Source organism: Onychomys torridus, chromosome 6, assembly GCF_903995425.1.
Source record: "Onychomys torridus chromosome 6, mOncTor1.1, whole genome shotgun sequence".
Classification (NCBI taxonomy): domain Eukaryota; kingdom Metazoa; phylum Chordata; class Mammalia; order Rodentia; family Cricetidae; genus Onychomys; species Onychomys torridus.
This window is the reverse complement of record NC_050448.1, coordinates 61,532,801-61,552,760: the sequence shown is the minus strand read 5'-3', so window position 1 is coordinate 61,552,760 and position 19,960 is coordinate 61,532,801. Positions and strand designations below refer to the sequence as shown.

The 19,960-nt window shown below is 43.7% G+C and overlaps 1 protein-coding gene across 2 annotated transcripts in view; it reads left to right on the top strand.

Moving 5' to 3' along the window:
* Arfip1 (ADP ribosylation factor interacting protein 1) overlaps nt 1-19,960 on the top strand; it is an 89,662-nt gene that overhangs the window by 63,089 nt on the left and 6,613 nt on the right. The window lies entirely within an intron of this gene.

Sequence of the window (19,960 nt, the reverse complement as noted above, 5' to 3'; positions counted from 1 at the left end):
TGTGGTCAGTCTGTTTCTGTGGTGTGTACCAAGACATCTCTCTACAGAGAAAAGATTGCCTTGGCTCACAGTTGCTAAGGCTTCAGTAATAAGGTAGTGTATCCAGCAGGAGCATGTAGCAAACAAAACTGCTCACCCTGTGGTAGCCAGGGTGATCCTCCTTCCTTAAGGGCCCACCATGTTGGTTCTTCTTCCTTTGTTTGTGGTAGGGTTGATTTTGTTCTACTTTGTTGCTGTTTGAGATAAGGGCTCACTATGTAGCTCTGGCTGTCCTGGAACTTGCTATATAGACCAGGCTGGCCTTGAACTTACCGAGATCAGCCTACCTATGCATACGCCACCACACCCAGCTGTTGCTTTTATTTTTGAGACAGAGTTTTGGTATATAGAAAAAAGCTGGCCTTGTATTCATGATGAACTCTGTGCCTGAGTTTTTAGCTAAGCAGGCTTGTGCCCCATGCCTGGCCTTAGGCCCCACTTTAGGCCCCAATAGTGACATAGGTTGGCAGTCAATCTTCTAACACATGGTCCTTTGGGGGCATTAAAGATTCAAATTGTGGCAATTATTTTTCTTTACTTCTCCTAGAAAACTAATATTTATATTCTCCCTCATGACATCAAAGGGCTGTACTGAATTACTATCGTCTTGTTTCCTTAGAAACTCACAGCTACCATAAAGCCCACAGAGTAATATAGTTCTTTGGAATCTACCAAGTCTAGAAGTGTTATTCCAGTTTTTGGAGAAACTCTGGATGAAAATACTCACCTAGAAACAATACAGTGATAGAAAAAGAAACCTAAGTAGATTGTCAGACAGATTGCCCAACATGATTGAACAGCCTTTTAAAGCATTCATTAGCTAAGGCCCATAAGATTATGTTCATTTCCATCTCAGACCTATGAAGCACTTCCAGTGCTCAATATTTTGGTAGATACTATTATATCAGTATTTGCATATTTGTTGACATTACTACTGTGTGGTATAGTACTTAAAAAGAGGCATGCTCTACAGGAATATGTATATTGACACCTTCACAGCCAGCCAGCTCATCTCTAAATTTTAAATGCCAGTCAGATGGATCTTCCTAATGCCTTTATTTTGTAAGTACCGAAAAAATTTTCATGATGGGAGTGACAGAAAGTTAGTTACAGTTTAGGCAGTCAGCACCCTGTTAAAGAAGAATGTGGGTGTGGTCGTGGTGCATGCCTTAACCCCAGTACTGGGGAAGCAGAGCAGAAGGACCTGTGGGTTTGAGGCCAGCACGGTCTGCAGAGCAAGACCAGCCAAAGCTGTGTAGAGACCATGTCTCAAAGATAAATTAGGTAATTTAAAAAGTAAAGTAGATATTTACCATCTTGTAAGGAAGCTTTTATGGCCAAGTGGAGTAGTGAGTAACTTGAGTCCAACTGTCACAAGGGGCATTTCTGTGGCAGCATGATGGGGATTGGGAACCAGGTAGGATAAAGGTGCAGGGGGACCTTCGTTTAAACCAGTGTTCAACTTGAAGCAAGGATGGAATATTGAAGGCAGGTGATAGGAAGTTGACCATTGTGTGTTCAGAGTTTAGAAACGGAGTCTGGGCTTCCGTGGCAAAGGTTTGAGCATTAGTGGAGAATAATGTCATTCTTTTTTTTACTGTAAAATATAATAGAAAATTATCCCTCTTCTCATGGGTTTTATGATCTGAGATTATGTCTTAGTCTTTGGAGGCTGCTAGAACAATCACCATAGATACATAGTTTATAAACAGAAATGTGTTTCTCTGGTCTCTAGAGACTTGAAGGTCTGAGGTGAAGGCATCCACAGACTTGATGTCTGGTGAGGTCCTGCCTCTGGCTCATAGATGGCTCTTTCTTGTTACACCCTTACCCAGTAGGAAGAGGAAGGAGTCTCAGGCCTGTTTGAGAAGGGCATTGATTTGTTCATGTGGACTTGGGACCAAACACCACCAGTGGCACCTCTGTCCTGCCGTCTCCTTGGGGTGAGGATTTCAAAATGAATATAAGAAGGCACAGAGCATTCAGGCCACAGCAGTGTGGTTATCATCAGCTAGATTTCAGAGTGAACTGCAGTCAGTGAGTCTAAAATAAAGGTTCTCTAGAAATGGATCATTTATTCTTTTTACTTAATGGTTCAAAATTATGAGATTCCATCAAACTGTTAATGTAATCATTATCTGTAAGACTTAGAACTGTGGGAGAACTTTTCAGGTTGTATGGTTGGACAGTTCTCGCCCTTTTTATTTTGAATAGTGAGAAAGCAAAGGGAGGTCTAGGAACTGTCTTCATGTAGTTTGCCTCCTTGACAGCTTTCATTTCTGTTCTATTCTTCTGTTAACTGCTTTTGAATGATCTTTTATACTCAGATGTAAATCATCTATTCAGGAGTTGAATTTTAACAAAATACACTACAGGTTTTTTATTTCTTCATTGTGTATTGGTTTTTAGAGAACAGTATCACTGAATGTGCTGCTTTATAATTTGATGTTATAAGGACTTGTTTTGTAGTTCTCTATGGTGTTGGGAGTGTTCTCTACTGGTTCTCATGGCTTGTAGCCTATCCTAATAGTTCCCAATAAGCAAGCACTCTGAAACTGAGTTACATCCCCAGCCAACTGCTCTTCTAAACTGAGAAGCCAAACAGTAAGGTGCTAGAATGGTTCATAAAGCCAAGGCAGAAAGTCCTTGAGTATGGAACTGAGAGTCAGCCCTGTGGCTTGGTATGAAGTTTTAGTGTTAGTGTTTGTGAGGCTGGCCCCGGGTTAGGTTCTTTGCTCTGTTTTAGAAATGAAGATATTTACAGTGTGCTCTTAGTCTAGCCTTGCTGTGCTTTGGCAAAACAGAACAGATAGGTATATGAGCAGCAGCAGAGTGATGCTAACCTAAGCCTGTAGCTGAGGAGCTTTGCTCCTTAGGGACCACCACTCAGATAAAGCTGGTCCTCAATTATTACACCTGAAAAGAATTTCAGGACCAATAGAGTGCTTGCCTAGCAAGTCTGAGGCCCTGGATTTAATCCCCAGCACAGAGGAGAGGAAAAGATTTACCTAGACCCACCTGCAGTCCCAGCGTTTGAGGGGCCTTGCGATGCAGGAGGATTGGCCATCGTGGTCAGTCTGTACCTCATACTCAGAGGTTTGTCTGAGCTACAACGTGAGACCATATCTCAGACAAACAAAGTGAATTCTGGGCTGAAGTGAGTCCAGATAACAAGTGTAGTTGTCAGAGATAAAAGAAGCACGCACTTTGGATTTTATCAGGTGTGGGATGGCAGGGGAATTTAAGAAGTGAGACTACTGGGGTGTGGGATTATCAGGAAAGAGAGGGGTACATCTTAAGTGTCCTAACAATTTTGTTGTCTTTTGAAGTTATACTGCTCAAAGAATATAATCTACAACTAGGTTAAAAGATTAAGCAAAGTTTAAAAATTCAGTAAAAGTACAAGCTGGTTTGCTTATCTTAAAGAATTGTCTACTTGTAAATGAAATTGTGAGGTGAGTCTGTGAGGTACATTGTTCAGATTTAAGGACAAGAGAGAAGTGCTGAGGTGTTCAGCTCAAAGGTCACAGGCACTGTGGCCCTAAGCACAGTCCATTTGTTGCCTTTAGCTCTTATTCAGAGATCTCCTAGACTCGGTTATGTTGAAGTTTGTTCGCTCTTGACCCATGGGAAACCAAACTATATCCTGGTTTCTCTTCCTGTGCTCTATTGATTTCCCATCTCATCTCTTACTACAAGTGTGTACTGCTGCACTCTTCTGTATATGTACATGCCTTAATACAGAGTAATAAAAGACATATCTAAACTCATTATTCGCCTTTAGTAAGAAGCTGTGTCCCGCTTTTGTGTGTGGTTTCTGCCTTCCCACCCCATGACGCAGAACGTACACAATGTATTAGTCTCTGTGGTGCCTTTCGGCTGCTAACCACACGGGTTCATAGCAGGAAGAACCGAGTTCACTAGACCCTTGCAGTGTCTCACCTCTCTTCAGCATCTCTCCTCTTAGATCATTAATTAACAGAGTTTGAGATATTTGTGACCTCAAGCTGCTTCTTTACCCATCATTTATCCTCTCAAGGCTCAAAACCAAACATTAGGCCACTGTAGTAAAACAGAAAGAAGCCAACATTTCTGGTGCTCTGCAAAGTCTGTGAAAATAGGTACTGTGCCCTCCTTTAAGCCCTTATGATATTCAGAGATGGTGCAGGCATTCACCAACACAGTGGGTGCATTCTCCCCTGGATTGGAAGTCCACTGCAGGAACTGGTGAGCCATGGAGGGAGGTGAGTCACCAGGAGAGAAGAGAGACTGGCTTCCTGTCTCAACAGTCTGGCTGTGTCTGTCTTCCGAGCCTACTGTTGCTGGAGAAAGAAGCAGATTAGCTCTAGCAACTCAAGTTTCTTTTAAACAACTCTGCGCTGGAACCACTGAGAATGTGAGCTACGTGGTGTAAGGTTAATTTGAGGCTGGGAGTGGAGCTAGTGGTAGAGAGCTTGTCTGGTGTGCTTGAGGCCCTGTAGGCTAGAACCCAGCACAAGAAGAAGGTAAAGAGTAATTACACTTACATGACAGGTGTTTTAAGGCTATGAATATATTGAGGGTGGGGTTAAATGTGCAAAATAATCCAATAAAACAGTTTGGGGTATAAACCAAAAAGTAAGGGTTTATTTATTTTTAAGAAAAGTAAAATTACTCTTTAAGACAGTGTTAATTAGCTATAACCTGTAGACAAATTTTTAAACAGTCTTATTAAATTTAAAAAAAAAATGGAGCCAAATATAGGGGTGAAAGCCTTAGAGATCAGGGAAATAAGAATAGCCACCAACTAACCTTAACTCACCAGCTCTGTAGCTTCCAAGTGCGAGCTACTTCCTGTCTAACCTGCACCTTCATTGCCTTGCTGTTGTGCCCTCTCATTGGCTCTTAGCCCAGTTACCTCACTTCCTCATCACTGCCTGTCTATACAGACCTCCAGGTCTCTATGGTTGGTACTGGGATTAAAGGCATGTGTCACCACGCTTGGCTGTTCCCTAGTGTGTCCTTCAACACACAGAGACTCAGCCTGCCAAGTGATCGGATTAAGGGTGTGTGCTACCACAGCCTGACTTTTGTGTTAAAGGCTTGCTATTTTCTCTGATCTCCAGGCAAACTTTATTTATTAACATACAAATAAAATATCACCACAATAACCATCAAATGCAGGTTTGTTTCATTGGTTTGTATTTTAATGACTTCAAAGATGGTGAGGAGTCAGAGAAATATAGACTGGACTTTAGATCTATCTTGGAGTAATATAGTGACTTTGTTTTGAAATGTGTATTTTTATTCTTAAAAGTCAGTTATTCTGAGTCTGGGGGTAATAATAACAGTAGTTGTTTATATTCAGTATTTTGCATAAAACAGTATCATTTTTGGGTGTGGTTTCTTTGTTCCTGTTCATGTTAGGCAGGTACTCCACCACTGAACTCTCTCCCCAGTCCTAGAATTTTCCCTTTCTCTTCCTCCCTCCCTCCCTCCCTGCCGTGTGTGTGTGTGTGTGTGTGTGTGTGTGTGTGTGTGTGTGTGTGTGTGTGTGTTTCAAGACTGGGTTTCTCTGCGTAGCCCCAGCTGTCCTGGAACTAGCTCCTTAGACAAGGTTGGTCTCAAACTCAGAGATCCATCTGCCTTTGCCTCCCGAGTGCTGGGATGAATTTCCTTTCTAATACTAAAATATTATTTCATTTCTAATACATTACCACCTTATTTCATTGTGTATGATGAATCTAATTTTTTAGAGAAAAGTTCAGAGGGCAAATAAAATGGTTGGAGAGAAGAAAGAGTTCATGGAAAGTAGAAAATGCACACACACAGTGTGAGGCGGCAGGCACCTGTGTGACCATGCAGCTCTGACTTGACACATCTGGGCAGCAGCAGGAAGTGCAGCACTTGTGAAACTTAGGATTTGGAAAAGTTAGGGGACCACGTGTCCCTTGCTTACTACACATGCCTGCAAGGGGAATGCCATCCTCTGGTTTAGTTAGTTGGATTTTTTTTCTTACAGTGCTAGGATCCAAAGCCAGATTCTTGCTGCTAAGCCACAGTCCCTGCTTCCAGCCCAGACTTCTGAATTTAAAATGATGATTACATAGGCCAGAGTTTAAAGAACACATTTACCGTTACCTAGTATGTACTAGTAACAAATGAAGCCTCAAACTCATGTAGTTGACAATGACTCTGACCTTTTGATTCTCATGCCTTCACCTCTTGAGTGTCAGATATTAGGCATGTGCCACTAACCGAGTTTGTGTGGTACTGGAGAGTGCATCCAGGACTTTGTGCATGTTGGGCAAGCACTCTACAAGTACATTCTTGGAATGTTTTTCCTATTGTCAAAAAAGAGGAAGAACTTCAACTTGTAGTGTTTTAAAGTATCTGTGTCAGTTATTTGCTGTATAATTTTTTTTCTACATCTGGACTGTGAGTACTTGGCATATTTACACATAGGTCAAGTAAGATTAAGAAATGGAGATGATGCCCCCCCCCAAGGCGCAAGCCTTTAATCCCAGCACTCAGGAGGCAGAGGCGGGTGTATCTCTGTGAGTTCGAAGCCAGCCTGGTCTACAGAAGTGGAAATGAAGAATCTTTCTGTTCTAAATAAAAGTAAATAAGTTAAGATTTCTGAGCACAGTAGACAAACTAGTGTGTGATGCTGAGCACAAAAGGAACTATCAAGTGTCAAAAAGTGATCTACCTACATTTAGATCCTGCGAACATTCCCTTACCCGTGCATCTTTACCTTCTGAGCACGTTATCATGTCATTTGTAATTTTGTGTTGCTGTTCTTCTTCGCTGTTCATTGAACAAACAGCAAATGTAGGCTGCTCAATTACATAGTGTTCCAGGTACTGATGTCACCAGTAAGTGAAGAATAAATATAAATCCTATAGTCTGGTGTGAGAAAACAACTTAGTCTATAAGTGTGTGTATAAATACATATACATATATTTGTATATACGTGGATCTATACCTGTGTATGTATATGTGTACACACACATTACAGTCTAGCTTCCTCATAAAACAGAACATGCAGTGTTTGTCTTAGTCTGCCTTGTTTTATTTAACCTAATGATTTCTGGTTTTTCATCCATTGTCTTACAAATATTATGATCCCATTTATTTTTTTTTTTACAGCTGAAAAAATTCCGTCAATTATAGGTACCACATTTTCTTTCTTTTTTTTTTCATTTTTATTTTTATTTTTCTATTATCAGCTTGATGCAGTACAGATTCTTATCCTAATAATGAAATGTTTCATTGAGGCTTGCCCAGTAATTGAGTAAAACCAAAACTTACTATAAGCCACAGTCTTCCTAGGGTCCCCCCTGCTATGTAGCCTCCCTGGTTCTGTGGGTTGCAGTCTGATTGTTCTCTGCTTTATATCTAGAATCCACTTATGAGTGAGTACATACCATGTTTGTTCTTCTGGGTTTGGGTTACCTCACTCAGGAAGATATTTTCTTTATCTGTTCATCTGTTGATGGGCACTAGGTACTTCTGTTTCTTAGCTGTCATGAATAGTGAAACAGTGACTGTGAATATGCAGACAGATATCTCTGTGGTAAGGTTTAGTGACTTAAAATACTTGTAGCTTTCTTGGGGGCCTCCCGAGCCCTCTGAACTCTCTCTAGGAAGGAATTTTTCATTCTGGAAGGATGTAGCTGTACAACACTCATCCAGGTTCTTACATTCCTGTGTCCCTTCTTCCACAATGTTTCCTGAGCTGTATAATTATTTTCTCCTTCTTTGAATTCCCATAATAACTACAGACCCTGCACAGAGAAACCTGCTGACAAAAGCTGACAGCAGCAGTCATTTATGGGCCTAAACAGAAGTGTTTACAAGAGGTGATGGAATCCACATGACATGAAACGGGACTGTCGTGGAAGGAGGAAGGGGACCAGCCTGTTGCAGCATTATTTGTGACATGTAAAGATAAGAATCACCAAGCTGGGCATGGTGGTGCAAATTTTAATCCCAGCACTCGGGAGGCAGAGCAGGAGGATCTCTGTGAGTTCGAGGCCAGCCTGGGCTACCAAGTGAGTTCCAGGACAGCCAGGAGTATTACACAGAGGAACACTGTCTCAAAAAAACAAAACAAAACAAAACAAAAAAAGATGGAGGAAGGGAGGAAGGGAGGGAGGGAGGGAGGGAGGGAGGGAGGGAGGGAGGAAGGAAGGAAGGAAGGAAGGAAGGAAGGAAGGAGGAAAGAAAGAAAGATCACCAGTAAAGGACTAGATCATTCAAATATTAGAGTATTTTACAACTATGAGAAACAAAGAAGGATTCTATTGATGGCAAGACCCCAGAACATATTTGAGCTAAGTATAAATACCATTGTACTTGGTACCTTCAGGATCTTCCTGTTGTAGCTCAGGCTGGCCTCCAGTTCATGATCCTTATGCTTCTGGATTGTAGGTGTATACCATTATACCAGGCTGGTACCATAACTTAATATGAGAAACAAAGGAAGAATACACAATCATGTTTTATTTGTTTTCATAAAGGAAAAATAGAAATTAATCAAATCAGTTACTTAGAAGGGAAACTGTAGATGGAAACAGGAGTGAGAATGGTACAGACTGACACACAGACTGACACACAGACTGAGACACAGACTGACATACAGACTGACACACAGACTGACATACAGACTGACACACAGACTGAGACACAGACTGACACACAGACTGAGACACAGACTGACACACAGACTGACACACAGACTGACATACAGACTGACATACAGACTGACACACAGACTGACACACAGACTGAGACACAGACTGACATACAGACTGACATACAGACTGACACACAGACTGACACACAGACTGACATACAGACTGAGACACAGACTGACACACAGACTGACACACAGACTGACATACAGACTGAGACACAGACTGACATACAGACTGACATACAGACTGACACACAGACTGACATACAGACTGACACACAGACTGACATACAGACTGACATACAGACTGACATACAGACTGACATACAGACTGACATACAGACTGACACACAGACTGACACACAGACTGACACACAGACTGACACACAGACTGACACACAGACTGACACACAGACTGACACACAGACTGACATACAGACTGAGACACAGACTGACATACAGACTGACACACAGACTGACATACAGACTGAGACACAGACTGACACACAGACTGACACACAGACTGACACACAGACTGACACACAGACTGACGACACACAGACTGACACACAGACTGACACACAGACTGACACACAGACTGACACACAGACTGACACACAGACTGACACACAGACTGACACACAGACTGACACACAGACTGACACACAGACTGACATACAGACTGAGACACAGACTGACATACAGACTGACACACAGACTGACATACAGACTGACACACAGACTGACATACAGACTGACACACAGACTGACACACAGACTGACACACAGACTGACACACAGACTGACATACAGACTGACACACAGACTGACACACAGACTGACATACAGACTGACACACAGACTGACATACAGACTGACATACAGACTGACATACAGACTGACACACAGACTGACACACAGACTGACACACAGACTGACACACAGACTGACATACAGACTGAGACACAGACTGACATACAGACTGACACACAGACTGACACACAGACTGACACACAGACTGACATACAGACTGACACACAGACTGACACACAGACTGACACACAGACTGACACACAGACTGACATACAGACTGACATACAGACTGACATACAGACTGACACACAGACTGACACACAGACTGACATACAGACTGACACACAGACTGACACACAGACTGACACACAGACTGACACACAGACTGACACACAGACTGACACACAGACTGACATACAGACTGACACACAGACTGACACACAGACTGACATACAGACTGACACACAGACTGACACACAGACTGACATACAGACTGACACACAGACTGACATACAGACTGACACACAGACTGACATACAGACTGACACACAGACTGAGACACAGACTGACATACAGACTGACACACAGACTGACATACAGACTGACATACAGACTGACACACAGACTGACACACAGACTGACACACAGACTGACACACAGACTGACACACAGACTGAGACACAGACTGACACACAGACTGACATACAGACTGACATACAGACTGACATACAGACTGACATACAGACTGAGACACAGACTGACACACAGACTGACATACAGACTGACATACAGACTGAGACACAGACTGACACACAGACTGACACACAGACTGACACACAGACTGACACACAGACTGACACACAGACTGACACACAGACTGACACACAGACTGACACACAGACTGACACACAGACTGACATACAGACTGACACACAGACTGACACACAGACTGACACACAGACTGACACACAGACTGACACACAGACTGACACACAGACTGACACACAGACTGACACACAGACTGACACACAGACTGACATACAGACTGACACACAGACTGACACACAGACTGACATACAGACTGACATACAGACTGACACACAGACTGACACACAGACTGACACACAGACTGACACACAGACTGACACACAGACTGAGACACAGACTGACACACAGACTGACACACAGACTGACACACAGACTGAGACACAGACTGAGACACAGACTGACACACAGACTGACACACAGACTGAGACACAGACTGACATACAGACTGACACACAGACTGAGACACAGACTGACACACAGACTGACACACAGACTGACATACAGACTGACACACAGACTGACATACAGACTGACACACAGACTGACACACAGACTGACATACAGACTGACACACAGACTGACACACAGACTGACATACAGACTGACACACAGACTGACATACAGACTGACACACAGACTGACATACAGACTGACACACAGACTGAGACACAGACTGACACACAGACTGAGACACAGACTGACACACAGACTGACACACAGACTGACATACAGACTGACACACAGACTGACATACAGACTGACATACAGACTGACATACAGACTGACACACAGACTGACACACAGACTGACACACAGACTGAGACACAGACTGACACACAGACTGACATACAGACTGAGACACAGACTGACACACAGACTGACACACAGACTGACATACAGACTGACACACAGACTGACATACAGACTGACACACAGACTGACACACAGACTGACACACAGACTGACACACAGACTGACACACAGACTGACATACAGACTGACATACAGACTGACACACAGACTGACACACAGACTGACACACAGACTGACACACAGACTGACACACAGACTGACACACAGACTGACACACAGACTGACACACAGACTGACACACAGACTGACACACAGACTGACACACAGACTGACATACAGACTGACACACAGACTGACACACAGACTGACATACAGACTGACACACAGACTGACACACAGACTGACACACAGACTGACATACAGACTGACATACAGACTGACATACAGACTGAGACACAGACTGACACACAGACTGAGACACAGACTGACATACAGACTGACATACAGACTGACATGCAGACTGACATACAGACTGAGACACAGACTGACACACAGACTGAGACACAGACTGACACACAGACTGAGACACAGACTGACACACAGACTGACATACAGACTGAGACACAGACTGACACACAGACTGACACACAGACTGACACACAGACTGACATACAGACTGACACACAGACTGAGACACAGACTGAGACACAGACTGACACACAGACTGACACACAGACTGACACACAGACTGACACACAGACTGACATACAGACTGACATACAGACTGACACACAGACTGACACACAGACTGACATACAGACTGACATACAGACTGACATACAGACTGACACACAGACTGACATACAGACTGACATACAGACTGACACACAGACTGACACACAGACTGACATACAGACTGACATACAGACTGACATACAGACTGAGACACAGACTGACACACAGACTGACACACAGACTGACATACAGACTGACACACAGACTGACACACAGACTGACACACAGACTGACACACAGACTGACATACAGACTGACATACAGACTGACATACAGACTGACACACAGACTGACACGCAGACTGACATACAGACTGACATACAGACTGACATACAGACTGACACACAGACTGACATACAGACTGACATACAGACTGAGACACAGACTGACATACAGACTGACATACAGACTGAGACACAGACTGACATACAGACTGACACACAGACTGACACACAGACTGACACACAGACTGACATACAGACTGACACACAGACTGACACACAGACTGAGACACAGACTGACATACAGACTGACACACAGACTGACACACAGACTGACACACAGACTGACACACAGACTGACATACAGACTGACATACAGACTGAGACACAGACTGACACACAGACTGACACACAGACTGACATACAGACTGACACACAGACTGACACACAGACTGACACACAGACTGACACACAGACTGACATACAGACTGACATACAGACTGACATACAGACTGACACACAGACTGACACGCAGACTGACATACAGACTGACATACAGACTGACATACAGACTGACACACAGACTGACATACAGACTGACATACAGACTGAGACACAGACTGACATACAGACTGACATACAGACTGAGACACAGACTGACATACAGACTGACACACAGACTGACACACAGACTGACACACAGACTGACATACAGACTGACACACAGACTGACATACAGACTGACACACAGACTGACATACAGACTGACACACAGACTGACACACAGACTGACATACAGACTGACACACAGACTGACACACAGACTGACACACAGACTGACATACAGACTGACACACAGACTGACACACAGACTGACATACAGACTGAGACACAGACTGACACACAGACTGACACACAGACTGAGACACAGACTGACACACAGACTGACACACAGACTGACATACAGACTGACACACAGACTGACATACAGACTGACATACAGACTGACATACAGACTGACACACAGACTGACACACAGACTGACACACAGACTGACACACAGACTGACACACAGACTGACATACAGACTGACACACAGACTGACACACAGACTGACACACAGACTGACACACAGACTGACACACAGACTGACACACAGACTGACACACAGACTGACACACAGACTGACATACAGACTGACATACAGACTGAGACACAGACTGACACACAGACTGACATACAGACTGACATACAGACTGACACACAGACTGACATACAGACTGAGACACAGACTGACATACAGACTGACATACAGACTGACACACAGACTGACACACAGACTGACATACAGACTGACACACAGACTGACACACAGACTGACACACAGACTGACACACAGACTGACACACAGACTGACACACAGACTGACACACAGACTGACACACAGACTGACACACAGACTGACACACAGACTGACATACAGACTGACACACAGACTGACACACAGACTGACACACAGACTGACACACAGACTGACACACAGACTGACATACAGACTGACACACAGACTGACACACAGACTGACATACAGACTGACACACAGACTGACACACAGACTGACACACAGACTGACACACAGACTGACATACAGACTGACACACAGACTGACACACAGACTGACACACAGACTGAGACACAGACTGACACACAGACTGACATACAGACTGACACACAGACTGACACACAGACTGACACACAGACTGACACACAGACTGACATACAGACTGACACACAGACTGACACACAGACTGACACACAGACTGACACACAGACTGAGATACATGGTCGAAGGAGAGTTAACTACTGTAGGTTGTCCTGGGACCATCACATGTGTGCCAGTGCAGCTGTGTGCACACACATAGATATTTAAAATAAAGGAAGTTTACATCTAAGGAGAAAGGGAAATATCCACAGCTAGAAAATCTTTTAAATAACGTGCTCTATTTCTGAAAAATAAGTCTATTTTGAAAAAATAGAATTCTATTTTCCAAATCTAGCCTGAGCCTGTAATTCCCTGTGTTGCTTTAAAACCTGCTGATCAATTCTTTGCTAAGAATAGAAAGTAAGCTGACCTGAGCACACGAGTTAGCTCAATCATTCTTAAAGGACAGAATAGGAATTGTGTGATGAAGGAAACTTTGCGCATATGTTAGTGTTTCCTATTAGTGGTTAAATGCCTTCCACATTACTGCTTTTTCTTCTGAACCCAAGTGGTGGTCGTGGGGGGTGTGGTTGTGGTATTGCTCCTCTCTTCAGAAACGAGGCAAAGTTGACTGCAAACCATTAGCAAATGCACCGTGAGCCGTGTGTTGATCTTGAAATTAGACTTAGCCAGGTCTCATCTACCCAGAACCACTTAGAAGATGAGTAGGGGTGACAGCAAGTTGTGGCCGTGACAGACAGATGCACCAGGCTGACCACTTCAGTTGTCGGTTGTGCTCACATTTCCAATAAAGTGATGTCTTCCAAGGACGTCGCTTTTTGTTTGCTTGGTTTGGGAGCTGAGGACTTGGGGTTTGGTTTTTTTGAGACAGTGCATCATGTAGCCCAGGTGGCTACATGAACTTGAACTCGTAGTATATATAGCGGAGGGTGACCTTGAGTTTCTGACCCTCCTGCCTCCACCTCTGAAATGCTAGGAATGCATTGACATGTATGTCTTCTAATCCTTCTTGGTAGAAGTGGGATAGGGGTTGGAATTTTAGATTTCTGTTGGATATGTTAGAGAAGAAGAAATAGTTCCAGCTTCCCACTTTAAAAAGGATTCACTTATGAGAGTGCATGCTTCTTAACCATGGTGCTGCACATACATACCTGTTGTATAAGTGGCTGGTGTCTGTGGGCCCCTCGGCTCCCCTTTTCACTGACACTGCTAGCCTTGAGCATCTCCCAAGTTGGCTCGCCAGGTTTGGTGGCTTGTGTTGTATTTAAGTGGTCAGTGTATGAGTTGAATGGGTCAGCAGTGAGCCACAGTCAGTGCAGTGGTGGGGCTGCTATGCAGGACTGATACTGTTGCCTTGACCAGTCTTCCTAGCTACTGTCTCTTGGGTTGCTTATCTCTAGTGAAGATTTCAGAATGGCATTTCGTGACAATAGCAGTGTTTGAGTTTAACTTTGCTCCGTGGGAGCTTTCTGGGTTCTTGCTGTGACTCAGCACTTCCATGCTGACATTGTACTCCAGCCATGACTCATCTGTGCTTTGTTGTGTGTGACCAAAAGGTCACTTGATAATGAGGGTGATTTTTAAAACATTCTTAAACTTAAAAGGCATTCTGGTTTTCTGTCTAAAATCCTGGACCTGGAGAGTTGGCTCAGCAATTAAGAGCACTGGCTGTTCTTCCAGAAGTCCTGAGTTCAGTTCCCAGCAGCTCAACCATCTATAATGAGATCTGATGCCCTCTTCTGTCATACAGGCACACATGCAGACAGAGCACTCATCCAAAAAAAAAAAAAAAAAAAGAAGAAGGAAAAAGAGAGAGAGAGAAAGAGTTCCAATTTTCTCTTTTTTTTGTAGAATATAAGTGAACCCTGGGCCCTATACATGTTAGGCAAGCACTCTACCAATGAGTTTTGCCTCCAACACTTCTTCCTTAATAAGCTGAGAAAATTACTACTTGCAGGTTTTTTTTGTTTGTTTGTTTTGGTTTTGGTTTTTCGAGACAGGGTTTCTCTGTGTAGCTTTGTGCCTTTTTCCTGGAACTCACTTGGTAGCCCAGGCTAGCCTCGAACTCACAGAGATCCGCCTGGCTCTGCCTCCCGAGTCCTGGGATTAAAGGTGTGCGCCACCACTGCCTGGCGCTGCTTGCAGTTTTTAAATAACATAAATTTCATTAAAACATTCAATAAATGAGATCAGAATTTTGTAATTTCTATAAGACTTAAGGTTCATAACTTTTCTTAAAAGTTAGTTTTCCATGATGTTATAATATATTCTGTTCAGGAAAACTGTTTTGTCACTATAATGGTGAATGTGAATGGGCCATTGTTTCACTTAGCTCTGTATTGCCTAGTGTCCAAAGACCAGGAAGCACAGGCTTTCTCCTTTCTGGAAGACTTTCTGTCTGTCCTTGACCCCATGTTGTCAGAAGCTCAGTGAGCTCTGTTGTCTGATAGAGAACTTGAGTGAGTTGACTTCCCTTACCACCTGCCTCCACCTCTCAACACACACTCTTTTTCCTTCTGGATCAGGAACACCTGAAGGGACAGGACTGATTCTGAACATGAGGTCAGGAATAGAGGAAGGAGGAGTGGGTTCTCCTCACTGTGTTTCCTGATCCTTTCTGGGAAGTTTCTGCTGCAGTCTCCCTGTGGACCTCTGAGTACTCCAGTGCTCTCAAGCCTATGACTGTCAAATTCCTTCCTCTAGTAGGCTGCTGCTAACTCTCCCAACTTCTCTTGAAAATTAACTTTAAGAGCTCCAAAGCTTATGTGAATGACTTAGGAAACTTCATTTCCTGTAACAACTTGCACATTTCCCTCCTCCTCTCCTGCCCCCTCCCCGTGTGTCCCAGGCCCTTCTTCAGTTAAAGGGCTTTGTGCTGTGTTGTCATGGCTGTTGGTCTCCTTTGCCCTCAGAGATACTCCGTGAGTGAGTCTGTGGAGTGCTAAGCTTTCCGTCAGTGGACGCTGGGCCGTGAGTACTCTGTAAACAAAGGATACTAGTTAACAAGGACTTTGTATGTTATATTTCTGTCTATGTAATCTTCAATTTTCATGTTTCTAAGAGTGTCTACTGCTCTAGAGGCAGTGGAACCTGGGAGGACGGAGCCGATAAATGAAGCGGACTAAAGTCTTATGCAACAGCCAACTTCATTCAGAGCATCTGATGATTTATACTCTGAGGATTAAGAGAAGTCACATGAGTAGAGTGTCCAATCACAAGGGCAAGCTGCACTTGGTGGCTAAGCCTATGTGGAAAAACATGTTTTTCCATGGAGGCATATCAACAAATAACAGTAGCCAGTTTTAATGATTAATCTTAAATAAACTCATTCCTAGCCACTACGCCGCACAAAAGCACACTCCAAGAACACTTCTGTGTTTTTGAGGAAACTGAGGTCACAAGACTCAAGACTCCTCACACACTCTATCCTTGGTCTGTATTAGGACAAGAGAAGTCTAGTGGCTGGCCTGAGGTCTCAGAGCTAAACTAGAATTGAAACCTCCTAACCGGCTCCAGAGCCCTGCTTTTAGTTGAATACAGTGTTACAGTGCTGTTCAGGGTACAGATCCTGAAAGAATAGTGGGAGAAGATGGGAGATCACCTTGGGAGGCAGAATCCATGTGATCACATCCAAACAGAGAGCAGTCAGAAGGGAGGAAGGCACTCACAGTTCAAGTCAGAGTGTGGAAGGCAGCAGACATTTTTGCCCGAGGAGAGGAAACCTCCTCATTCAGGGTTTTGTCTGTTGTTTGAGATGTGTTCTGACTGTGTAGTTTAGGCTGCCTTCAAAAATATGAGCTCGTGAGTTGCTCTGCCACAGCTGGAGAAGCTGGGGCTGCGGATGCCTAGCCAGCACTCAAAAGTGTGTGTGTGTGTGTGTGTGTGTGTGTGTGTGTGTGTGTGTACACATGTATGTGGATGTGTGGTATGTGTGGATGTATATGTGTGTGGATGTGTGGTGTGTGTAGATGTGTGTGTGTGTGTATACATGTGTGTGGTATGTGTGTGGATGTATATGTGTGTGGGTGTGTGGTGTGTGTAGATGTGTGTGTGTGTGTGTGTATACATGCGTGTGGTATGTGTGTGGATGTATATGTGTGTGGGTGTGTGTAGGGGGTGTGGATTGTGTGTGTGTATGTGTGTGTATACATGTGTGTGGTATGTGTGTGGATACATGTGTGTGGTATGTGTGTGGATGTATATGTGTGTGGGTGTGGAATGTGTGTGTGTGTGTGTGTGTGTGCACATGCTGGAAATCAAACTGTATTCAGAATGTGCCTTCGCAGATTGGAAGGGCTTTTCCACCAGTGCCATCAGTTACTTTCTTTCCAGGGTGCTCATTGGTAGTGCTTCATTGGCCTTCTGCCACCCTTTCCTAAGACTTTCAGCTTTAACCTTCTACTCATTGGTCATTACAGGCTGGATCTAAACCCGATGAATCAAAAACCTGAGGTGATCTCTCCTGCCTCCACTTGATCTTGCTGTCTCCTTGCTCTCGCTCCTTCCAGTGCCGTGCCCATGTCTTGATAGTATTTCTCCTTCTCTGCTCAGAGTTGCTTTGGCCTGACAGGCATGTGAACTAATGATGTTGTGTTTCTGGAACCTAGTGGAAGGCCAAGTGGGGGCTTGCTTCATCTGCCTATTCTTCTGGTGTCTTCCTGGAGAGATCAGTGACAGACAAGGAAAACACAGATATCAATTTTGAAATCGTGGGGTGTGGAGAAAGACGTTATTATTGGTGTCCTAGTAGTTGGGTACATCTTACAGAATGGTCTACTGCACCCTTTCTGCATATGCTTACACTAGTCTGTTGCCCCAGAAGTTGGGTATATTTAATATAACTCCTGTTTCCTAGACTCACTGGGAGAGCCAGTAATTACTTTGAAGTGCCTCACAATGTGACTCTGTTTATTAAGACTAATAACTTATTTTGACTGGGTGAAACCTATTGTTGAATTAATTCTCTGAATAGGAAGTGGGTGTGTGTAAGACTGGAGATGTAGCTCATAGGCTGAGCAGCTGCCTAGTGTGCCTGAGGCCTGTGGTCTCACAGCCTTGCTGACTACAGGGCAGCGCTCACCTGTAGGATTCAGTAACCTCATGGTGTTCATCTTCTCAGGATGCTTTGTAAATGGGAGATGGTGCTATCCACTTGGCATCATCTCTGAGCATGCTCTTTAAGAACCTGGTTGGTCTCTGCATTAGGAGTCGCTGTTGGGTTTGTTTTGGCCTTTAACAATAGAGCATTGTATGGTATGTTTAGGTCTCTCGGCAGATGGTGCTGTGGTGGCTTTGTGTAGATCTGATCTGGTTTGTTCACTGGCAGATCTTCATGAAAGTTCTTTGTAATCGAGCACACAGTGATTTACTATATTCATTTTAAATTGCTTTCTTCTGTTGCTAAGTTTTAAAAGTTTGTCAGATTTGTCATCTCCTTTTTGCCTGTAATAGTTACTCTTGTTCTTAAGTCTCTGCTTTTTTTTTTTGTTTTGTTTTGTTTATTCTTTTAACTGTTTTTCTAAAGATAGGAGTAGTTTCGGAATGTTTTTTTCTTCTTTATATGTACAGAAAAACTTACGAAAGCTTTAATGTTGGGGCATGAGATGTAATTTAGAGACAGAGTGGCTTGCTTCATGCACAGGCTCTGGGTTCTATCCCTAGCAATGCAAACACACACACACACACACACACACACACACACACACACACACACACACAGGTTTAATATTGTATTACCGTGTAATTTTAGCAAGTTGCTCGTGTGTGCTTCTGCCCTTACACGACCCTTGGCCTGGCGTACCACTCTTCCTGAGCATGCTCCGCCACCAGAGTTTGCTTCAAAGTTTTGCTCAAAAGTTTTCTAAAATGCTTCTTGTGAGTGCTGGCGGGCTACACTAGGTGAAAGAGCATGCAACCATCCAGGAGTGTGACATTTCCAAGTTCCTCACACTCCAGTCTGTCCTCAGGAGGTCTAGCCTTAGGCATTTATGAGGTGAGAAGTTTTCATTTTGTTTTTCTTTCTTTGAAAGATTCTTCAAGGGGCTGGAG